The sequence below is a fragment of the Podarcis bocagei genome, assembly GCF_964188305.1.
Source record: "Podarcis bocagei genome assembly, chromosome: 10".
NCBI lineage: Eukaryota > Metazoa > Chordata > Lepidosauria > Squamata > Lacertidae > Podarcis > Podarcis bocagei.
This window is the reverse complement of record NC_138135.1, coordinates 50,160,963-50,183,058: the sequence shown is the minus strand read 5'-3', so window position 1 is coordinate 50,183,058 and position 22,096 is coordinate 50,160,963. Positions and strand designations below refer to the sequence as shown.

Below are 22,096 nucleotides of genomic sequence, written 5' to 3'. Positions count from 1 at the left end.
GAACAGCTGGATTTCCTGATTCAGAGAGCATAAGTGGATGTGCACAAGACCATTTTCAGGCCAAAAGGGCTACTTCAAGAGGAGTTCTTCAGATCCTTTTGCTATAGCTGCCATTAGTGAAGGCACTGCATTTGCCCTAATTTGTTGCTTGTGGATAACTATTCATTGATTAATAATAATAAATACTTTAATTCCACTTTTCCAAAAACTCAAAGCATTGTACAACCAATCGCTGCTCCCACCTCCCCACCAAAAATAAAAATTAAAGTATGTTTAAAAATTGCTTCGAAAAAATAAACTTTCACTCAAAGTTTAACAAACCCCTAGGAATGAGCAATTAGGGATGGGGAAATCTGTCAGTTTTGGTTTGTCTCAGTTTCTTATTTTTCCTGCCTTAAATTCAGTTACAGTGGTACCTCGGGTTACATACACTTCAGGTTACAGACTCTGCTAACCCAGAAATAGTGCTTCAGGTTAAGAACTTTGCTTCAGGATAAGAACAGAAATCGTGCTCCAGTGGGAGGCCCCATTAGCTAAAAGGGTGCTTCAGGTTAAGAACAGTTTCAGGTTAAGAACGGACCTCCAGAACGAATTAAGTACTTAACCCAAGGTACCACTGTATTTGCATTGCTACATCACTTAGCAATTTTTTTTAAGTCCTCATATATATGTATCAGCATTTTGGGACAATTTTCTCCTAACACACATTTTTTGTATGTAATTTTGCCTAATATACACATTCTTGTATAATATTTGGAAGTACCATAAGGGAATCTGGATTGGTGGCCTTTTGAGTGATAAATTACTCTGGATGAACTTGTACATATTTTTCAGCAGGAAGTTTTCCAGGCACTTAAAAAAATAAAAAATTCTACATTTAAAAGCCCTTTAGTGCCTACATCTATCTTCTTATATGATGGTTCTTAATCAAATTGCTTTTATTTCATTCATTGATCAGATTGAGCTCATTAAGCCTCTCTAATTTATTTTGGCTCTTTCCTGCGAAACCTTGTTTTTCAGACATAATTTTTTCCTGGGAACCAGAAGACAAAATGAATCATTGTGACGAACAGAGGTAGAATCGGTTCCATCCTTCATTTTACACAAGATATTCGGCATCCAGTTCAAATCTCATTTTGTTCTGGAGTGCAGGACTTAAAGATGGAAAAACAGAATTTTCCACCAGTTAACACAGTTCAATCTAATAGACGTTTTCTTGGAAGTATATCCCAATGAGTTGAATGGAATTTATGCCCAAATAAGCATACACAGGATATCAAGTTTAAGAGAACTAGTACTTGATAATACTTTGGGAATTTTTATGGTGGTTATGAAGATAAATATCAAAAAGGATTGCAAGGATGAGCATGATATTAAAATGATGGTTGTTCATCATGTTTATCTCCACCTTTGCATAGCTAATGTTAGCACTACAGAAGGTAAGCTAGGCTTCCGGGGAGGTGGCACCTTCCCATTTTGCCTCAGGTGACAAAACAGGCTGGGCTGCCCCTGGTGATTGCTCATTGGGTACATCCCTGTGTGCAAGCTTACAGCTGATTGGTTGCAAGAGACTAAAAATAGACTCCAGAGGGACTGAATGAGTGATTGGATGCTGGTCTTCCCCAGTCAAAGGATAACGTTGCAAAGTTCCTGCAGACCAGATACCGCTAAACAACTAAAGCAATACAAACAAGGCTACGGCAGAAAAATAACTTCTTCTGTATGTCTACATCAGTATGAATAATTTTTACTGTCAGTGGCCACACTCCAGGACATACCCAGTGGAACTTTTTGCATTTGAACAGCTGTGGTCCCCTCAACCTGTTAAATAACAAAAGTATTTTAGGAATTCCTTCATCCTTCATGCAGAGTGATACGTTCCAGGTTTGTTTGAAAGTGTTAAAACCCCACTGGGTCGGTGGGTGGCATTAGTTAACATGGGTTTCTAAATTTTAGTTGATATTTCCAAAATAGCTCTTGGCACAAGAGATTTGACTTCCTCATAAAGCACTTCAAAAGTCAGCGGTAGAAGATGTAAGCAACGGAGGGATGTGTGCGGTAAAGCTCATTCTTCTCTAATCCCATCTGTCCACACTTCGTCATTTCCCGTTTCTTACCTCATGTCTCCTTCTAGATCGCATAATGTCTTTCTGTTAGCTGTGTCAATCTCCTAACAAATTCCTTAATGCTATATAAAAACAACCATCAGTAAAACACCCCACAAATCCTTATTATTTAAGAGCCATGGCTCCGTCACTACATCACTTTATGTAGTCAACAGTGGGATTTATGGGAGGCTCATAAAACAGGGGCACATCTTTACTCTGGAAGGTAACAGAGTGGTCAGTGTCTTGCCCTTAAAAGGAACTTCAAATCTGTACTTTGCTGGGGGTGTCCTCTGCATGTGAAGACGCCTGTGCATGAATTTGTTTTATAGATCCAGAAAGGCTGCTGTTTCTGAGACACGGTCTTTCTTTGTTTGTGGGAAGGACAGACAAGATAAAGCTGGTGGCAATTCACACCATGATGGCCATCTTTCTAACTCCCCAAATGTGTCAGACCTCCACCTGATGAACCTGGTGTGAATTGTGATTGGCAGGAAACAGCCAGCTGTCAATTAGTTTCCACCTGAGTCCCCCTTAAAAGTGGAGTGTTGTGAAGGGAAGTTCTGTCTCTGCACATGACTGTGGCATGATGGGAAGTCCTGCTTCTAAGTTTTTCTCTGGCATTATGGGAAGTCTTGCTTCTAAGCTTTTCTCTGCTTCTGTACATACTGCACAACCCGTTCTAAATACCAAGACATTCCCTCATTTCCCTAGGATGTTCAGTTCATCTTAAGTTCATGAAAACATTATACTCTGACCTGTTCTTAATGCATAGTTGACCACATCTACGGAACACGATTATTAAATTATTTCATGTTATGATCAATCATTAGTAATTGTTTTAATCATGCTATATTAATCATTAGTTATAATTTAATTAGGAGGTTTCATGCCTGTCTAGTTCTGTGCTCCCTTTCCCAGCCTTTAATCTATTGGTGATTAATGCCTATATTTTAACCCTTGCCTTGTACTTGTGTTAACCAATCAGCAACAAGTTGCTTTGTGTTTGTATCAACCAATCAGCAACTAGCGCACCTGTGGCAATGTTGTAATATTCAATAAAAGAGTCTTCTCGGGGTGTGCTCCAGAGATGCCTCTCACATGACACCTGCTACTCGTCTGTCGTTACTTCAACCCAACAGTGTTGCAAAATGGTCCTTTGTCCCTCACAGTGCTCCCAAGTCCATCAACATTGCCCAATTGACCATTCATGCATCTTTCCATGTGGGGAGACCAGAAGCCAGAAGTTTGTAAGCAGCTGATAATTAGTGAACCTGAACCTGAATTAGTGAAGCTTATTTGAGTCTATTGAATCGACCTTCTAACTCTTCCCTTTGTCCTCTTCCTTCTTTTTAAAATCCTTAATAAACTTCTAAATAGAATTGGCTGTTGCGGTTTTGTGCTGGACTCTCAGGGAATTTCAACCCTCCTCTCACCTAATCACTCAGTTCATGTTACATGTGGGGCTGGACAGAAAAAAGATGGCTTTGCCAGTCTCTGGCAAGAGACAGGTAGGTTGGATAATCTCTCTGGTCTCCCTCATAAGTTGAGTGGTACTGGCCAGAGAAAGGGCAACCATGCTGATCCCTGGGGATGGATAAGTGAGTTGGATGCCATCTTGGCTTCCATTTTAATAATCTGCTTTGCACGCCCAAAAACCACTCCTTTCTGCAGGTAGAGGGTGCTAAGGGCAGGTGTAGTCTTGGACATGACTGGCCCACCTAGAGAGGCAATTGTGGAAGGAAGGGAGCAAAAAGATCCTTTACCTTTCTTTCTCTTGTAGGTACTATGCTGGAGAAAGTTACCCAAGAATGTGTGTGTAGGACTGAGACCTTCCAGCACCAGACTATGCATAATTATAGGTAAGGGAAAAGGGACCCCTGACCATTAGGTCCAGTCGTGACCGACTCTGGAGTTGCGGCATTTATCTCGCTTTATTGGCCGAGGGAGCTGGCGTACGGCTTCCAGGTCATGTGGCCAGCATAACTAAGCCGCTTCTGGCAAACCACAGCAGCGCACGGAAACACCGTTTACCTTCCCACCGGAGCAGTACATATTTATCTACTTGCACTTTGACGTGCTTTCGAACTGCTAGGTTGGCAGGAGCAGGGACCGAGCAACGGGAGCTCACCCCATCGCGGGGAATCGAACCGCCAACCTTCTGATCAGCAAGCCCTAGGCTCTGTGGTTTAACCCACAGCGCCACCCACGTCCCTATGCATAATTATAGAGAGGTTCAGATGCCTTCAGTAGGGCTTGCTCCCATGGACTGCAGCTTGAAATAACATCACAGAGGAACTTTGCTGAATGGCAAAAAGTTCTTGAACAAACACTGCTGGATAATATAGTGCTGTTGTATGCCGTGTGGCATCTCCATTTTAAATTTTGTGTGCAGCTAATTGTAGGAAACGAAAAAGCAATGGTTCAGCATCAGTCAATGCTCAAGTGCAGAGGTAACTTAATGTTGTTGTTTAGTCGTGTCCGACTCTTCGTGACCCCATGGACCAGAGCACGCCAGGCACTCCTGTCTTCCACTGCCTCCCGCAGTTTGGTCAGACTCATGTTGGTAGCTTCGAGAACACTGTCCAACCATCTCGTCCTCTGTCGTCCCCTTCTCCTTGTGCCCTCCATCTTTCCCAGCATCAGGGTCTTTTCTAGGGAGTCTTCTTTTCTCATGAGGTGGCCAAAGTATTGGAGCCTCAGCTTCAGGATCTGTCCTTCCAGTGAGCACTCAGGGCTGATTTCCTTCAGAATGGATACGTTTGATCTTCTTGCAGTCCATGGGACTCTCAAGAGTCTCCTCCAGCACCATAATTCAAAAGCATCAATTATTCGGCGATCAGCCTTCTTTATGGTCCAGCTCTCACTTCCATACATCACTACTGGGAAAACCATGGCTTTAACTATACGGACCTTTGTTGGTAAGGTGATGTCTCTGCTTTTTAAGATGCTGTCTAGGTTTGCCATCGCCTTTCTCCCAAGGAGCAGGCGTCTTTTAATTTCATGACTGCTGTCACCATCTGCAGTGATAATGGAGCCCAAGAAAGTAAAATCTCTCACTGCCTCCATTTCTTCCCCTTCTATTTGCCAGGAGGTGATGGGACCAGTGGCCATGATCTTCGTTTTTTTGATGTTGAGCTTCAGACCATATTTTGTGCTCTCCTCTTTCACCCTCATTAAAAGGTTCTTTAATTCCTCCTCACTTTCTGCCATCAAGGTTGTGTCATCTGCATATCTGAGGTTGTTGATATTTCTTCCGGCGAACTTAATTCCGGCTTGGGATTCATCCAGCCCAGCCTTTCGCATGATGAATTCTGCATATAAGTTAAATAAGCAGGGGGACAGTATACAGCCTTGTCGTACTCCTTTCCCAATCTTGAACCAATCAGTTGTTCCATATCCCGTTCTAACTGTAGCTTCTTGTCCCACATAGAGATTTCTCAGGAGACAGATGAGGTGATCAGGCACTCCCATTTCTTTAAGAACTTGCCATAGTTTGCTGTGGTCGACACAGTCAAATGCTTTTGCATAGTCAATGCAGCAGAAGTAGATGTCTTTCTGGAACTCTCTAGCTTTCTCCATAATCCAGCGCATGTTTGCAATTTGGTCTCTGGTTCCTCTGCCTCTTCTAAATCCAGCTTGCACTTCTGGGAGTTCTTGGTCCACATACTGCTTAAGCTTGCCTTGTAGAATTTTAAGCATAACCTTGCTAGCGTGTGAAATGAGTGCAATTGTGCGGTAGTTGAAGCATTCTTTGGCACTGCCCTTCTTTGGGATTGGGATGTAGACTGATCTTCTCCAATCCTCTGGCCACTGCTGAGTTTTCCAAATTTGCTGGCATATTGAGTGTAGCACCTTAACAGCATCATCTTTTAAAATTTTAAATAGTTCAGCTGGAATATCATCACTTCCACTGGCCTTGTTATTAGCAGTGCTTTCTAAGGCCCATTTGACTTCACTCTCCAGGATGTCTGGCTCAAGGTCATCAACCACACTACCTGGGGTATACGAGACATCCATTTCTTTCTGGTATAATTCCTTTGTGTATTCTTGCCAACTCTTCTTGATGTCTTCTGCTTCTGTTAGGTCCTTTCCACTTTTGTCTTTTATTATGGAAATCTTTGTACGAAATGTTCCTTTCATATCTCCAATTTTCTTGAACAGATCTCTGGTTTTTCCCATTCTATTGTTTTCCTCTATTTCTTTGCATTGCTCATTTAAGAAGGCCTTCTTGTCTCTCCTTGCTATTTTTTGGAAATCTGCATTCAATTTCCTGTATCTTTCACTATCTCCCTCGCATTTTGCTTGCCTTCTCTCCCCCGCAATTTGTAAAGCCTCGTTGGACAGCCACTTTGCTTTCTTGCATTTCCTTTTCATTGGGATGGTTTTAGTTGCTGCCTCTTGTATAATGTTACGAGCCTCCATCCATAGTTCTTCGGGCACTCTGTCCACCAAATCTAAATCCTTAAACCTGTTCCTCACTTCCACTGTGTATTCATAAGGGATTTGACTTAGATTGTATCTTGCCGGCCCAGTGGATTTTCCTTTCTTCAGTTTAAGCTTGAATTTTGCTATAAGAAGCTGATGATCTGAGCCACAGTCAGCTCCAGGTCTTGTTTTTGCTGACTGTATAGAGCTTCTCCATCTTTGGCTGCAGAGAATATAATCAATCTGATTTTGATGCTGCCCATCTGGTGATGTCCATGTGTAGAGTCGTCTCTTGTGTTGTTGGAAAAGAGTGTTTGTGATGACCAGCTTGTTCTCTTGGCAGAACTCTATTAGCCTTTGCCCTGCTTCGTTTTGAACTCCAAGGCCAAACTTGCCAGTTGTTCCTTTTATCTCTTGACTCCCTACTTTAGCATTCCAATCTTAATGGTAACTTAATGGGACTATATAAAAAAGAAATACTCTCCTTTGCCTCCAGGCAGAGATATAAGTAGCATCTTCTGGAGCCCAGAATGCAAAAGGAAGAACTTCCAATTGTTCTGCTAGCTTTCCTCAGCACACACATTGGTTAGTAAAACATTTATTCTAGTTTTATCTCTCGCAACAGCTTCATTAAATCACTCCAGAAGGAAAAGTTCTGTCACTGAAAGTTAGCAAATTTAACATTTTGCAAAAGGTTTTTTTTTTTCCTGGCTTCCTTCCACAATCTTTTACAGGAATTCTCTCTGATGCTCATTCCTAGATGATGGCTTTGTGCTCTGAATCAGATTCAGATTGTTTTATGTTCTTTCTGGGAGATTAGAGAACATCATCTGGAAAATAGTAAGATAAAAACCATATATAGTTTAGGTTTGCCTTCTGGTTCTGCTTGTATATATAAAAGAAGGTGTCGTTGTTTTAAATCTTCAGATATGTAAAAAAGAAACATACACTCCATCTGGAGCACATCTGATGACATCTAATTTTTTTCTTAACTGATTTCTTACTCCTTGTAAATCTTTTGATATGCTGAGAACTCAAATCTATCCTGACTCTTATCAATTGTTAACAATCCTGTTAAATTGAAAATGTTAAGCAATAGTCATGCCTTTGGAGTGGAAGAAAATACATGGGCCTTGATCAAATTGTAATATTCTTTTCTAAATAGGTTGTGCACAGAATATTTTTTTCTTTTTCTTGTACATGATACATTATTGTCACTCAGCAAATAGTTAGTGCTCAGCTGTTTAAATATGGAGGTTTCCTTATTTTAACCCTGCCATTAAGCAGAGTGGAGAAACTGCCTCAGGTGGCAGATGTTGAGGGGAAGAAAGTAATGTCGAGGGAGATTGAGGACAGAGCTGTATGTCCTGTACCCTGTCTTGTGTCCCTTTTGCCCCCCCCCCCGGCCCCTGCTGGCATGGTACAGGATGCTGTTCAGACATCTGATTCAACTGTCCCTAGTTGGCTTCTGGTTGCTGACAAGACGGGTAGATGGCCCTTTGTCTCAGGCATCAAAATATCTTGGGCCATCACTACGAAAAGGTCATATTATATAAAAGATGTTATTCAGCTACAGACATTTAACAGGAGAGAGAAATGGATAATGAGTAAACAAACATATGCACCTTTCTTTTCTTTTTTCTTGAAAGAAGATAGCTGGCCTGAAGTCTGAGGTAAGGGACAAGTCTGATGGTAGAACCAGCGTTCGTCTGCCATTTTGTATGTTATGTCATATAAGCCACAAAGCCAAGCTCGCACCACGGGTAAAGATCCCACTATTACCGCTGTTCAAAAACTGTGTATACTGTGTATACTATAAGAGTTCAGTTTTGCTAGCCTGGGCATCATGGTCTTGAATTCAGCAATGGCTCCTCCTGCAACTCCTGCAAGCCCCCTCAAAGGCCAAACCTGAGTATTCGCTAAATGTATATAGGGCTTTGTTGTTATTATCTGGGATGGCTTTTAATGGACATGGTAAAATGGCAGCATGCCATTTGTTATTATTTTTCCACAGAATAAAATTTCAATAATGCCATTTATCACCACAACACTACTATAAAAACAAAGTGTCATTCCTCTTGGTAGTTTGTGTGCCACTGCAGTACAACTCAAACTGTAAGAAGAGACTATTCATAATCCAAGGAGGCAAATCAAGCAGGTGTGTTACTCACAACAGAAATGTTTTGGCATCTCTCTGTATCCTGGCTTCCATTTTCTGTACTCTCATCTTGGTTGTTAGGTTTAAAGGTTTTATCCCAGAAACCAACACAGCATCCCAACATAAGGCAGGTTACAAGGTTCTAAGGCACAAGAGCTCTGCAATACATCACCAGGAGTAAGCTAACATGTTGTTCCAACAATTGACATGTCCTCTCGGCTCTCCTTTCGAAGAGCGAGGCGGACACAGTCATTCATGTGGTTGGCAAGCAAGTAAGCACTCCTCCGAGTAGGCCGAGCGTGTAGCATCTGTTCATGCCAGTGCTTTCAGCTCCGCACACTTGGAGACAGGAGTGGAGCCAATTGAGCCTGCTCACTGCCAGATCTTTCCTTAAGGGCTTCCTCTGACGAGGATAGCTCTTGTGGACAGTGAGCAGCACTGGAGGTGGAGCAGACATGGTGTCTGTCAGCTGAAAGGCAGAACTTGAGAGTATCTGATGGTGCTGAAGAGGCCCATTCTTCTGATGAGTAGCTCAGCGTTGCCCCAGGTCCAACTCTCAACCTGTTGGGCCCCTCCCTGTGGTCAGAGTCCTCCTGTGGATCTTGAGCACTGCCTCCCAGCCTGCTGGGGCCCTCCCTTGGACTCTCCCAGCTCACTCTTCCCCCACATCTGATGAATTCCACCAAGGTATCTCCATGGGACTCATGACACTGCTCCCGCCAATGGAGAAAGGCAGTTTTATGTTACCCTCTAAACAAGCACACGATCAACTTGTTGAGTTAATGTCATTACAAATAATGATATAAGGAAACCATACAGCATTTCAAAGCACAGGTAGCCAAATCTATTAGCAAAGAGCGGTGTATTGAATTATAATTAATGACACCACATGGGCTGATTTTTATTTGTCTTGGAATAATGGTTGGCAACACAACCTAACAAACAGCTATTAATTAATAACTTCTTTCCAACTCACTTCATCGCTCCTGGCTTATTTGATGTCGAAAGTGTTCTTTAATGGGAATAAAAAGAACAACCACTTCATTTTTGTTTGCCCTGTGCTGTAATTAATGTGTCAGTATTTGAATTGATTAAGAGCTGCACAGACGTAATCACATAATCTGTCCACTGAGTAAGTTGAATCCATGCAACAGGCCTCTGTGCACCCAAAAAATAGGATCATTATTATTCCTGACAAGGATAAAACACTTTTTGAAATCTACTACACTCAGCCAAGATACCTAAACAGGTGAAGTTTGGGACACTCGCTTTATATACGGAGATTTTAAAGAAAGGAACAGATTTTTAAATCATCCGTGTCAATGAATATGATATCAAATGCTTCCAAAATGAATCAAAGTATAATTTCATACCCTGAATTTTTCTGTCAGTTTGGAACAAACATATAATGCTCTGTGCAACAATCCTTCTCTTTACTGTCATAGTAATGGGATAGTTACTGTTGTTGTCACATTCCCTCCCCCAGTCTGTAAGTACTGTTAACATTCATTTTCATCATAAACATTGTGAAAACAATGGCTTGATTTTGCAGTAGTCCTTTGTACAATTAGGTTAAGGAGGTAATAAGTCTGCTGCAGGTGGAAGGTGCAAGAAGCCCTTCTGTCCCCAGCATCTCTAGTTAAAGGGCCTCAGGTAGCTGGGATGGGGAAGATGTCTCTGCCACTCAGAGTAGATTGAAAACTGGGCATCATAGGAGAGCTGTGTATGTTCAGAGACAGAAAATATTGGGAAGTATCAGTAAAATGCTTTTGTTCTGAGGACTTTAAGGGAGATATATCTATATCTATACAGTGGTACCTCAGGTTACATACGCTTCAGTTACATACACTTCAGGTTACAGACTCTGCTAACCCAGAAATAGTGCTTCAGGTTAAGAACTTTGCTTCAGAATGAGAACAGAAATCGTGCTCCAGCGGCGCGGCAGCAGCAGGAGGCCCCATTAGCTAAAGTGGTGCTTCAGGTTAAGAGCACTTTCAGGTTAAGAACGGACCTCCAGAACGAATTAAGTACTTAACCCGAGGTACCACTGTATCTATATCTATATCATCTATATCTATATCTATATCTATATCTATATCTATATCTATATCTATATCTATATCTATATCTATATCTATATCTATATCTATATCATCCATAAGGTTGTGTGTCCTTGTTTCTCAATTTGATCCTTTTACATGGTTTTTTAAGCTTTGTGGTATTTTATGCATTGTGACTTGCCGTTTTTATTGTTTATAGTTTAGTAATTCTTTATTGTAATTGTTAAGTGTAAACTCTCTAATTATTATTTGCTTATATTTAATTTCACTATTTACTATAGCTCTAATTAAATGGATTGTTGAATATTGCTTTATTTGATAGAAGTTATTTATTTTAGAGTTATGTTTTTATTATGACTGTTTTGTATTGGATCAGACTGTTATTAGTGTGTGATCTTTGCTGTCTATTTTGTTGTTTCTTTGGCTTGTAAACCGCCTTGTGTTTAGTAATATAGAAAGGCGGTATGCAAATTAAAAGTGAAACAAAATGAAATGAAACCTGAGGATCTCATACTTCTTGGGTTAGTGATGGCAGCTTTTTCTTGGCTCTACTTTCGCTCAACCTTCTGTGACTAAGAACAAGCAGCTGGTTGGGTTTTGGACCTCTTCATCCAGGTTTTTCCTGACATTTTGCTGGTTTGGCAAAATTCCTCCCTGACGCCATTTTTACACCCAAAACTGGGATAGGTCAGGATTTTCCTGACATATGGCATGCCGATTTTTACACCTGTTTTACAAAAGGTTGCTTGCATTTCCCCAGATATGCTTGCCTTTTTCACTCCTGGAAGAATATGGGTGATTTAATTAAATAACAATCTCATGCTCTTCCACACCACAGGTCAACAGCTGAGTCTCCTGGAGAAATCCCTGAACTTCATTCCAGTTCTGAGTTGCCTTCCATCTCATGGTCACATGACTGTCACATGACTTCCACTTGATGCTCCTCAGCTGCTGCTCCCCCACTCACAAATCATGCTTTGTAAAATATGCCGCAGGAGCATAGGAGGCTGATTTATGCAGAGTTAGACCAACTATCCCTCTACTTTACTATTGTCTACACCAGTGTTTCCCAAGCTTGGGTCTCCAGCTGCTTTTGGACTACAATTCCCACCATCTCTAACCACTGGTCTTGCTAGCTAGGGATGATGGGAGTTGTAGTCCAAAACACAGATGGACATCCAAGTTTGGGAAACCCTGGTTTACACTGACTGGCACGGTTTCAGATGGGGGACCCTCCCAGACCTGTCTGGAGATACCAGGGACAGAACCTGGGACCTTCTGCACCAAGGCAGATACTCTACCATTACCACTGAGCTACAGCCATTCCCAAATGTCATATAGCATTAAGGATAAGCTCAGCTCAGCTATAACTTCTTGCTTGAGAAATTTATACATCCTTCTTTTTTTCCTTTCCCACTGTTATTGCTTATGAAAAGAATTTTGATTCTCCATGAAATAGGAAGTGAAAATAGGATCTTTAACTTTCCCCTCTATTATTCAAGATGAATGTTAACGATTACAGTTCTATAGTCGTTGGTTTCACGAATTCATTCTCTGACAAAGGAGGCCAGCAATATAGTGATTCATTTAATATTCTGGGGGCCTCATTCCCCCCTTCTGTACCTTTTAGATAATAAAACTGCTTTCATCACTGGAAATAATGCTTTTCAAATTAGAAGCATGACAGCTGAGAACGGGAAAATATAGTGATTGTAAATGAATTGATTGAACCTTACAGCTTTGGCTTCTTAACAGACTGCAGCACCAAGAAAGCCATTTTGCAATGTGTTATAAGTTACATTACACAATGTGATCAAAGCTAATATTACAGCAGTTTTCACAAATGCGTTTAAGAGCTGGCCGTCCATTTGTCTCTGATGTTGACAAAAGAGTTCCATAAAATATTCAAGTAGAGCACAAGTTGAGCATTGATGTATCCTTCATATCCATCTTGAAAGTGCTGAACTCTTTCCCCCTGATATATTAGATGCTGTGATCAGAATACATTTGCCTGCGCAATCTGAGCAACATGTAGGGGTCCTGCTACTATGGCTAAAAACGAAACTGAGAACCCTATTGAATAGGAAGGTTCTGAGCAGAGACCTTTAAAGACAAGTTTGAGAGCCAAAGCAAAAGTGTCATGAAGGAATTGTGAAGCCGACAAGGATTTTGACCTGGCAATCCTGCTCTAAATATGAGCAAAACACACTTATTTTATACAAGTAAATAACCACTACCCAGTGGCTGTGCCTTGAACTCATGACTGAATCTAGCACTTCACTTAACTGCTAGAGATTTTGGGGGTGCCCATTGAACCTTAACTATTAAATTCAGATTCCATGCAGGTAGTAATAAGTAAACAGATTTGTTAGCAGGGTTCTATAAAATTGACCCATAATGCTGTCCCACAGGAAGGAGAAATGAGAGTCTGTAGGCTGGCTTGTACTGAAAAGAACATTAATTCACTTTGCCAGAATACAACACAAAACTTGTGTATAGTTAGTGCCTTCTTATCTTCTCCAGCTCTGGTGCTGAAAAGCTGCAGTCAGACAATTATGAATAGAAAAGGAAAGGGATGTTCATGTCAAACCAGTATGAAAAGAACTAACTACATTGCAGACTGACCTCATGATGCCAGAAAAAAGCACCACTTTAAGAGTAGAGGGACTGTGGGTTAAACCACAGAGGCTAGGACTTGCCAATCAGAAGGTTGGTGGTTTGAATCCCCGCGACGGGGTGAGCTCCCGTTGCTTGGTCCCTGCTGCTGCCAACCTAGCAGTTCGAAAGCACGTCAAAGTGCAAGTAGATAAATAGGTACCACTCTGGCGGGAAGATAAACGGCGTTTCCATGTGCTGCTCTGGTTCACCAGAAGCGGCTTAGTCATGCTGGCCACATGACCCGGAAGCTGTACGCCAGCTCCCTAGGCCAATAAAACGAGATGAGCGCCGCAACTCCAGAGTCGGCCACGACTGGACCTAATGGTCAGGGGTCCCTTTACCCTTATAACAAGAGTAACACCAAACAGGGCAGCACCGGTTACCATGATTTGAAGTTTGCTTTATTCTATCGTGACACTACGGCATTCATATGATACCCCCATCACCTTATCATTGAATTTGTGATAGGTAACCTTGTCACTCCCTGCCCATGCCAATATGCTCACTTGCCATGCTCCTATCAGCCACACACTGGGTGTTGGTGAGAAAAACTATTTACACCTAGGACACGACTGCCAGGGGATGTACCTAGCAGGTGAAATGGTGTGTGACAAACACAACCAGCAGACACAGTCACACTGTCCCTGGGTCATCTCAGTTGGTAGGGCATGAGACTCTCAATCTCAGAGTTGTGGGTTTGAGCCCCACACTGGGAAAACAATTCATGCATTGAATTAGATGACCCTCGTGGTCCCTTCCAACTCTACAATTCTATGGTTCTATATTCACAGAATGGAGAATGAGATGCATATGAATACCTCTATAGCTACAGCCAACCCAAGTTCTATGAAGATTTGCAACAGAGGCAGCAGAATAGGAAAGCCAGTGTGGAGAATGTTCAGTTGGGACCTTGGAGACCAGAGTTCAAATCCCCACTCAGCCATAAGGCTCACTAGGTTGACTTGGGGGCCAGCCACTCTCTTCCCAGCCTAACCTACCTCACAGGGTAGTTTTGAGGATAAAATGGGGAGGGGTGTAAATAATGTATGCCAACTTAAGATCTTTGGAGTAAACATGGGATATATGTTCATTTATTTTACAAAATTTCTGTTCTTGATTGTAGTAAAACCTCTAAGCAGTTTACAAGAAACACAAGAGAGAGAGAGAGAAGAAAAGAGACACACCTCTAAAGTAGTATTAGATGTGTCTATTGGACGTGGGTGGTGCTGTGCTCTAAACCACTGAGCTTCTTAAGCTTGCCGATTGGAAGGTTGGCAGTTCGAATCCCCGTGACGGAGTGAGCTCCCATTGCTCTGTTCTGGCTCCTGCCAACCTAGCAGTTCAAAAGCATACCAGTGCAAGTAGATAAATAGGTACTGCCGAGGCAGAAAGGTAAACGGCGTTTCCGTGCACTCTGTTTTCCGTCACAGTGTTTCATTGCTCCAGAAGTGGTTTATTCATGCTGGCCACAAGACCCGGAAAGCTGTCTGTGGACAAACACCGTCTTCCTCGGCCTGAAAGCGAGATGAGTCCCACAACCCCATGGTCACCTTTGACTGGACCATCCAGGTTATTTACGTTATTCATTCATTTCTTTATCAGACAGGTCTGGTTTCTTGAAACAAGTTTGTTCTGCTTGAGATGTTAAGGCAACAAGAATTAATCTCCATTTTCAATGTTTTATTTGCTTTTGGCATGACGCTGCACAAGTTTGAAATTGTGCATGAACAGAGAGCTGGAAGAATAATTAATGTTTACCCTGCCTTGTTTTGGATTAGAAAAATACACTCTCTGTTTAATGTCTACTCTCTGTCTCTCACACCCCACACATTTTGTAAGTGGTAGGCAACACAAATATCCAGGTCGCTTTCAAAATAATAGTCCAAAACAAATGATAAACACTAAAGTTGGTAATTTTAAACACACCCACTTGCTTAACAGGGGAAAGGGGCATAAAAACTACTTTAGCAGACTGCACTATTTGAACAGCAACAAACACAGCTGTCAGCCAAATGGCTCTTAAACTTTTAAAGTCCTGTATATAGTTACGCAGCTATTTCATAGCTTCTAAGATGTAGTTTATAGTCCTCTACGCATGTTAGTGAAAGCTCAGCTGGCTTAAGTTCAGGTAACAACATGGGGTAAGTTAAGGCCACAAAGAGAGTTTGGCAGCTCCCAACAGGACCATGGCAAAGTCAAGTGATATAGTGATATAGATACTGTATCTGCATAGCAAGAAGCGTGGGGAGAGAATCTTAGGGTTGATCCATATATATTTGCTAGTCACAGGATTATTCCAGTGGTCTCCATACCTCAGAATACAGTACATGAAAAACTAATACAATATAAGTGTTACATGCATGAGACCAAATTGTTCAGATCATTAGAAATGTATCTGTATAAATGGCATGGTGGCATGGATCTTCTGGAATCTTCACCACCAGAACTTATAAATAAAATGATTTCCCCACCAAATATAGTTGTGATTTTATTAAATGCATTGGGCAACTCAATGAACTTTAATTGATGCTTATTTAAGATTATCACCTTTTTAATTTTGCTTGTTTTGTCAATACACCATATCATCCAGTCAGTGACTTATCCCAAGGAGTCACCAGCCTTTTTAGGCCCATGGGAACATTTGGATTTTTGAGCAAGTGCTGTGGGCTCCAAACCCTCTGGTCTCATCAAATGGAATAGTTGTAGGAACTCTATAGACATTTGGCGGGATTTTTGTGTGTAATAGAGTTGGTCCCTTACTCTCTCTGTAGACTAATTTCCAGCTTTATAACCAATAGCTTATAATTCAACTGGACTACATATGAAAGTTTTAAAATCAGTTTGTGGCTACACATAGTGGTGGGTATGGCTATTTTTCAAAAGGCTTAAGTATACCAAAAGGAGTTTCTCTTGGTTGGCCTTCCCTACTCTAGCGCCAGGGCTGGCCAAAGGTATTTTGCTGCTTCGGTCAAAGGACCCGATTCCATGAACATAAACTGACTGGACTGCCAGTTGATTCAACAATGGATGACATCTTCCAGTATACCTGAAGGCAGCAGGTGAGTTTAGGGGTGTGGGTGTGGCACACATAGCTCTGATCTCCAACAGAGGAAAACAGCCAGGGGGTTCAGGAGCAAAAGTCTGTCAGAGGATGGGCTACAACCCTTTCAGCTATAACTAGCATGGCCAATAGTCAGGGATCATAGGAGACAATCCAAAACACGAAGGCACCAAGCTAGGAGAATGCTGCTGTGAATGATGTTCATTCATAGCAGATGTACAGTGGTACCTCGCAAGACGAATGCCTCGCAAGACAAAAAACTCGCTAGACGAAAGGTTTTTCCGTTTTCGAGTTGCCTCGCAAGACGAAATTTCCCTATGGGCTTGCTTCGCAAGACGAAAATGTCTCGCGGCTTTGTTTCCTTTGTCTAAAAACAAAGACATGTTTTGTTTATAAAGTTAATTTATTTTCCCTTCAATTTTTGAACTGCTCTTTACAGTATGTGTGACTTTAAAGAGCAGTTAATAAACTGTTGTTGTACCAAATTTGGCTTTGTTTCGACTTTTTTTGACCATAGGAACGCATTAATTGATTTTCAATGCATTCCTATGGGATTTCGTGATTCGCAAGACGAAAAATTCGCTAGACGACAAAAATTGCGGAACGAATTAATTTCGTCTTGCGGGGCACCACTGTAGTAGGATTTCAGCAACTGTGGCGAGGATTCCAATCTGTGAGGATGGTACGAAAACTTGTTTACTTAAATTAGTGAGCTTAGGGTTTGGCTCACAAAGATATGTTCTACCAAAAAAGGGCTAGAGGGTAGAATATTTTTTTCAGAACACCATCTGTTAAGATATTACATTATACTGTGGAATGACAGAAATATTTTCTGCCATTTATGAAATACTTCTCAGGGGGGAATAATCCTAATACAGTGGTACCTCGGGTTACAGATGCTTCAGGTTACAGACTTCGCTAACCCAGAAATAGTACCTCAGGTTAAGAACTTTACCTCAGGATGAGAACAGAAATCGTGTGGTGGCGCGGTGGCAGCGGGAGGCCCCATTAGCTAAAGTGGTACCTCAGGCTAAGAACAGTTTCAGGTGAAGAATGGACCTCCGGAACAAATTAAGTTTTCAACCCGAGGTACCACTGTAATAAAATGGCTGAGAAGATGGTGTGCCCTCTTTCTGACACCACTGAGATTACCTCCAGTTACTTCTCAATTGGTGAATTGTATTGGATAGTTGCAAAAATATGTGTAAGTGACTTACAGCACAAAGTCAGAGCTAAGCCTTGGAAGGTCTATTTCAAAATACAATTTTAAAGCACTGGGAGCTTCTTCGGAGAACATGCTTCGTGGTAATTTCAAACAATGAAGCAGTTCTGACTGCAATAAAACTAATAGTAGGGAAGATGTGATACGCATCATTTTTTTCTTTCACGGCACAGCATTTATTTAATTCTGGTAATGATGTTCCTTCTATTCTTCCTCCCTTTTATGCAAAAAGTCAAACTTGAGACCCGACACTTCAGACGTCTCATGACTAATGAGCAGAATAGCAGACTCTACCGAAGCAACTCTAAATACGCACTTCATGTGTCTTTCCTCCTCACCCAAAGAATATATTATCCATATCTAAAAGACATCATGAGGAAGAGAAGATAGTGATGGCCAACACGGAAACACCCTCTAGCCAGGATGGGGAGTGAGGGATGAGACAGTTTTCTCTGTTCATTGTTTGTTCAGCGTTGTCATGCTCACTATCTGTCGCTCAGCCATGTGCCCTATATTGCGGCATTAGATAGCCTTCCATTGCAAAGTATGACTCTGATACTACAAATAATACTACAAATGCTGCACTAAGAAGCCCATCTGGTATAGACTTGTGCTTAACCCTCTAGCCCAGTGGAGGCCAACATGGTGACCCCCAAATGTAAGAGCCACCCAAACATCTTGGGCCAGAACAGGCTATGTGAAAGATCTCACCCCTATAAGTAGAATGTATTCTGCACCACTATATGGGTCTTAGCCATATAGGACATCTGCTGATGCACAGAAAACTGATAGGAACAGACGAAATTATCCATGCAAACTTGTTTTTAAGAAAGAGGGAGAAACTGGCAGGAATCAACTTAGAAGCGGAAGATTGCTAACACACCAGATTACAATCAATTTTCAAGCAGAGGCTTCATATTTGTTTTACACAGCGGTGCACGTAAGGAAGATTTATTGCCATTTGACAAAAGGGTTGTTTTAGACCCTTGAGACTCTTGTTTTGCTCCACAGTTCCACAAAAGACAAATTGAAGACCTTTTCGATAAATCAGGAACCTTAAGAAATGAGTTCTAAAAATATAACTTTCAGGAGGGCATGCAAACAAAATTACACTGTGTACTGCTACTTGATAGAAAAAGAATCAGAAACTTAAGAAACAGAACTGTGTTGCTTTATTACAGCTTAAATGGTGGAAGTTTGCAGTCTTTCCCAGCAGTCCTATTTCAATGGGCCTGTAATAGGACAAGAAGCAAAACTCAACAGATTTATCCTCATCCCTGTATCTCTCACCGCTGTGTTTCCAAGCCTTTTCTCCTTGAGGAAACAAGGATTTGATTTCTATAATGTGATAAGAGTGGATGTCCTTGCACCTCATTTGAATCTTTGTAACATTAGACTTGGAACTTATCAGTACTGTCAACCATTTTGATCATGCTTAAGCCACTAGAGCCTAGAAAATTACTGAATCACATATTTGGCGGTTATCTGAAGGATTCAAATCAGGAGCTTTGAAGCCCCAGGATATCCTGGAGGGCCCCAAACCTTACTGTCTACACAGAAGATTCTATTCCCATCGTATGGTGGATTCGTGTGTAATGGGTAGATGGGTATTGAGGAAAGTCAGGAAGAGCCCCACTCTTCAGGTTCTTGTGATCAAGGTATGGCCTGATAGGAAAGTCGTCTCCTCCTCCTCCTCCTCCTCCTCCTCCTCCTCCTCCTCCTCCTCCTCCTCCTCCTTCTTCTTCCCCTCCTCCTCCTCCTCCTCCTCCTCCTTGGAACCCTTGTTGACTTCATTGAAAAATATCATTTCTCCATCTTATATGGTCTTCAGACACATGATCGTTCTCCTCTTGTTTTCTGCATAGTTTGAAGAGATGGTAGACTATATTTCTGTTTGGACATTATCCTTACCCCGCCTGCCCCAATCATTTAAGTGTTGGGGGTGGGGACATCTGTACAGAGGAACCTGCCCTGTGCATGTTGGCTTCCCCTCATGATGTGGAATGCTGATTGTGCGTGATTCTGAATCACAGAAGATATCTTATGCACATAGAACAGAAAGCCCTCTCTTCAGGCCCACCCAATGCATGGCCCATTGGGGGAAGCCAGTGCCTACAGCTCTGCTCTGTTTCTCCACATAAGATCATATGAAGGATAATGCCCCAACAGGACTTTAGGGCCACTCCTAAACTGCCTCTGAGTACTCAAATTATCTGCTTGCTGCTATACCACCTCACATATTTCATTGGGGGGGGGATTGCAGTTGAAAATAAATTTGTACGCTTGAAGCTCTACAGATACGAATAATAATAATTTGACAGATGTTCAGATCATAATGATTTTACTGTTGCCCAAACATCTCCCAGTGCAATTTTCTTTTGGTCAGAATTATTCCATCATGTCTTTGAACCTGAAGTAATGCATGATTTCTCGCAACCATTTCCACTGTAGGATTTTTTTCTTTAAAAAACAAACAAACCTGTACCAAGACATGCAAGGTATTATTTTAGATTCATAACTAAGCCAAACCATTCTGGACTTTGCTTTGGGCATGGCCTAATCTATCTCACTGCTAGGAGAGTGGAGTTGCTGCCAATGCAGTGTTGGGCCAGCGGTGGAGATGGTTGGGTTGGAGTGCCTGGCCTTTGCCAAGGGAGAGCTTGTTTGTGTGTGGACCTCCCTTGTGTGTGCAGAACCTTTCTCCCCACTGTTGGAAGGGATCAGCGTTGGAGCAATAGAATTCAGAAAAGACACAATATTCATACATGCCAAAGGGGGCGGTGGGGGGAGAGCAGGTTCCCTCCATGTTTACCTATGTTGGCTGCTCCATCCTGGCACTCCTCCAGTGGCATTGGGTGCTTGTGTTTGTAGTCCCAATGAAAATATGGACACCCTATCTGTACCCTCCAACATCTCTTTGATGAAAATAGAGGTGGATAGTGCTTTTTTTTCTAGAAAAAGAGGTGCCAGAACTCACTATGAACACCTCCCTTGTTTTCTTAGAATGGCAATGGTGCCCACCTGAGAGGTGCCGGAAGTGAGTTCTGGTGAGTTCCATGTGGGGGGGGGGGGGGAAGGAAGCCTTGGGGATGTCCTATTCCATACCCTTCAACATTTCTCCAATGAAAATAGGGATGTCCTAATGAAAAGCAGGACGTTCCAGGATCAAACCAGAAACCAGGATGGCTTCTGTAAATCTGGGACCGTCCCTAGAAAATAGAGGCACTTGGAGAGTCTGCATTAGGGTGGTATACAAAGAAGTGTTGGCCATGAGCTCAAGATGCCACGTGTGTTGTGAAGCCAGGCTGTTATGTGTGAAGTGCCCCTTTCATGTGCAAAGTTCTCTTTCTCCTCAAAACAAAATAAAAAAATTCCTTCCAGTAGCACCTTAGAGACCAACTAAGTTTGTTATTGGTATGAGCTTTTGTGTGCAGGCACACTTCTTCAGATAACGTGCATGCACACGAAAGCTCATACCAATAACAAACATAGTTGGTCTCTACTTGGGACGCGGGGGGTGCTGTGGGTTAAACCACAGAGCCTAGGACTTGCCAATCAGAAGGTCGGCGGTTCGAATCCCTGTGACGGGGTGAGCTCCCGTTGCTCGGTCCCAGCTCCTGCCAACCTAGCAGTTCAAAAGCACGTCAAAGTGCAAGTAGATAAATAGGAACTGCTCCGGCGGGAAGGTAAACGGCGTTTCTGTTCGCTGCTCTGGTTCACCAGAAGTAGCTCAGTCATGCTGGCCACATGACCCGGAAGCTGTATGCCGGCTCCCTCGGCCAATAAAGCGAGATGAACGTCGCAACCCCAGAGTCGGTCACGACTGGACCTAAGATGCTACTGGAAGGATTTTTTTTATTTTGTTTCGACTACGGCAGACCAAGACGGCTACCTACCTCTTTCTCCTGTTTCCCATCACCCTTTGTGAACTGCAGTTGTGGACAACATGAGGCAGGGCAAAATATTAGCCTGTAATGAAGTTTCCCATGGAACACACAGGTACAATCACAGCTATATGCCCTTTCAAAACATCCTCAATAAGAATATTATTAAGATAAAAAGGTCACATAAACCAATTTAAAGGCATTGCACTTTAAGACTCTGAAACAATATTCCCCAAGGTGCAACCAAAATCCAGTTGTTTCTGAAGGCAAATGATAGATTGTTCTTTGCTGAACACTATTCAGAGCAGTAATAGCAATTAGGTTGTTTGTGTGTGTGTGCGTTTTTATGGCAAATTCAAATGTGAGAAAAATATTAATCTGACCATGAGTCATTAAAAGAAGATTCAGTGGGATGGGAATAACATCTTCCTTGGGTTTTTTTCCACATTTTTTTAAAAAAGAAGCAGGCAGCTAAAGCTTTGCATTTGCTATTCCTTCTTTGTGAGCCATAAGCACCTCT

The 22,096-nt window shown here is 42.0% G+C and overlaps 1 long non-coding RNA gene across 2 annotated transcripts in view; it reads left to right on the top strand.

The window, feature by feature from the left end:
- LOC308596651 overlaps nucleotides 1-22,096 on the top strand; it is a 118,639-nt gene that overhangs the window by 51,415 nt on the left and 45,128 nt on the right. Inside the window, exon 1 of one of the 2 annotated variants that reach the window (XR_014012607.1) lies at nucleotides 4,574-4,784. The exons of the other annotated variant lie outside the window; for it this stretch is intronic. This is a non-coding gene — a long non-coding RNA (uncharacterized lncRNA). Of the gene's footprint in view, nucleotides 1-4,573; nucleotides 4,785-22,096 lie in introns of those variants that run through there. 2 annotated transcript variants of the gene reach the window in all.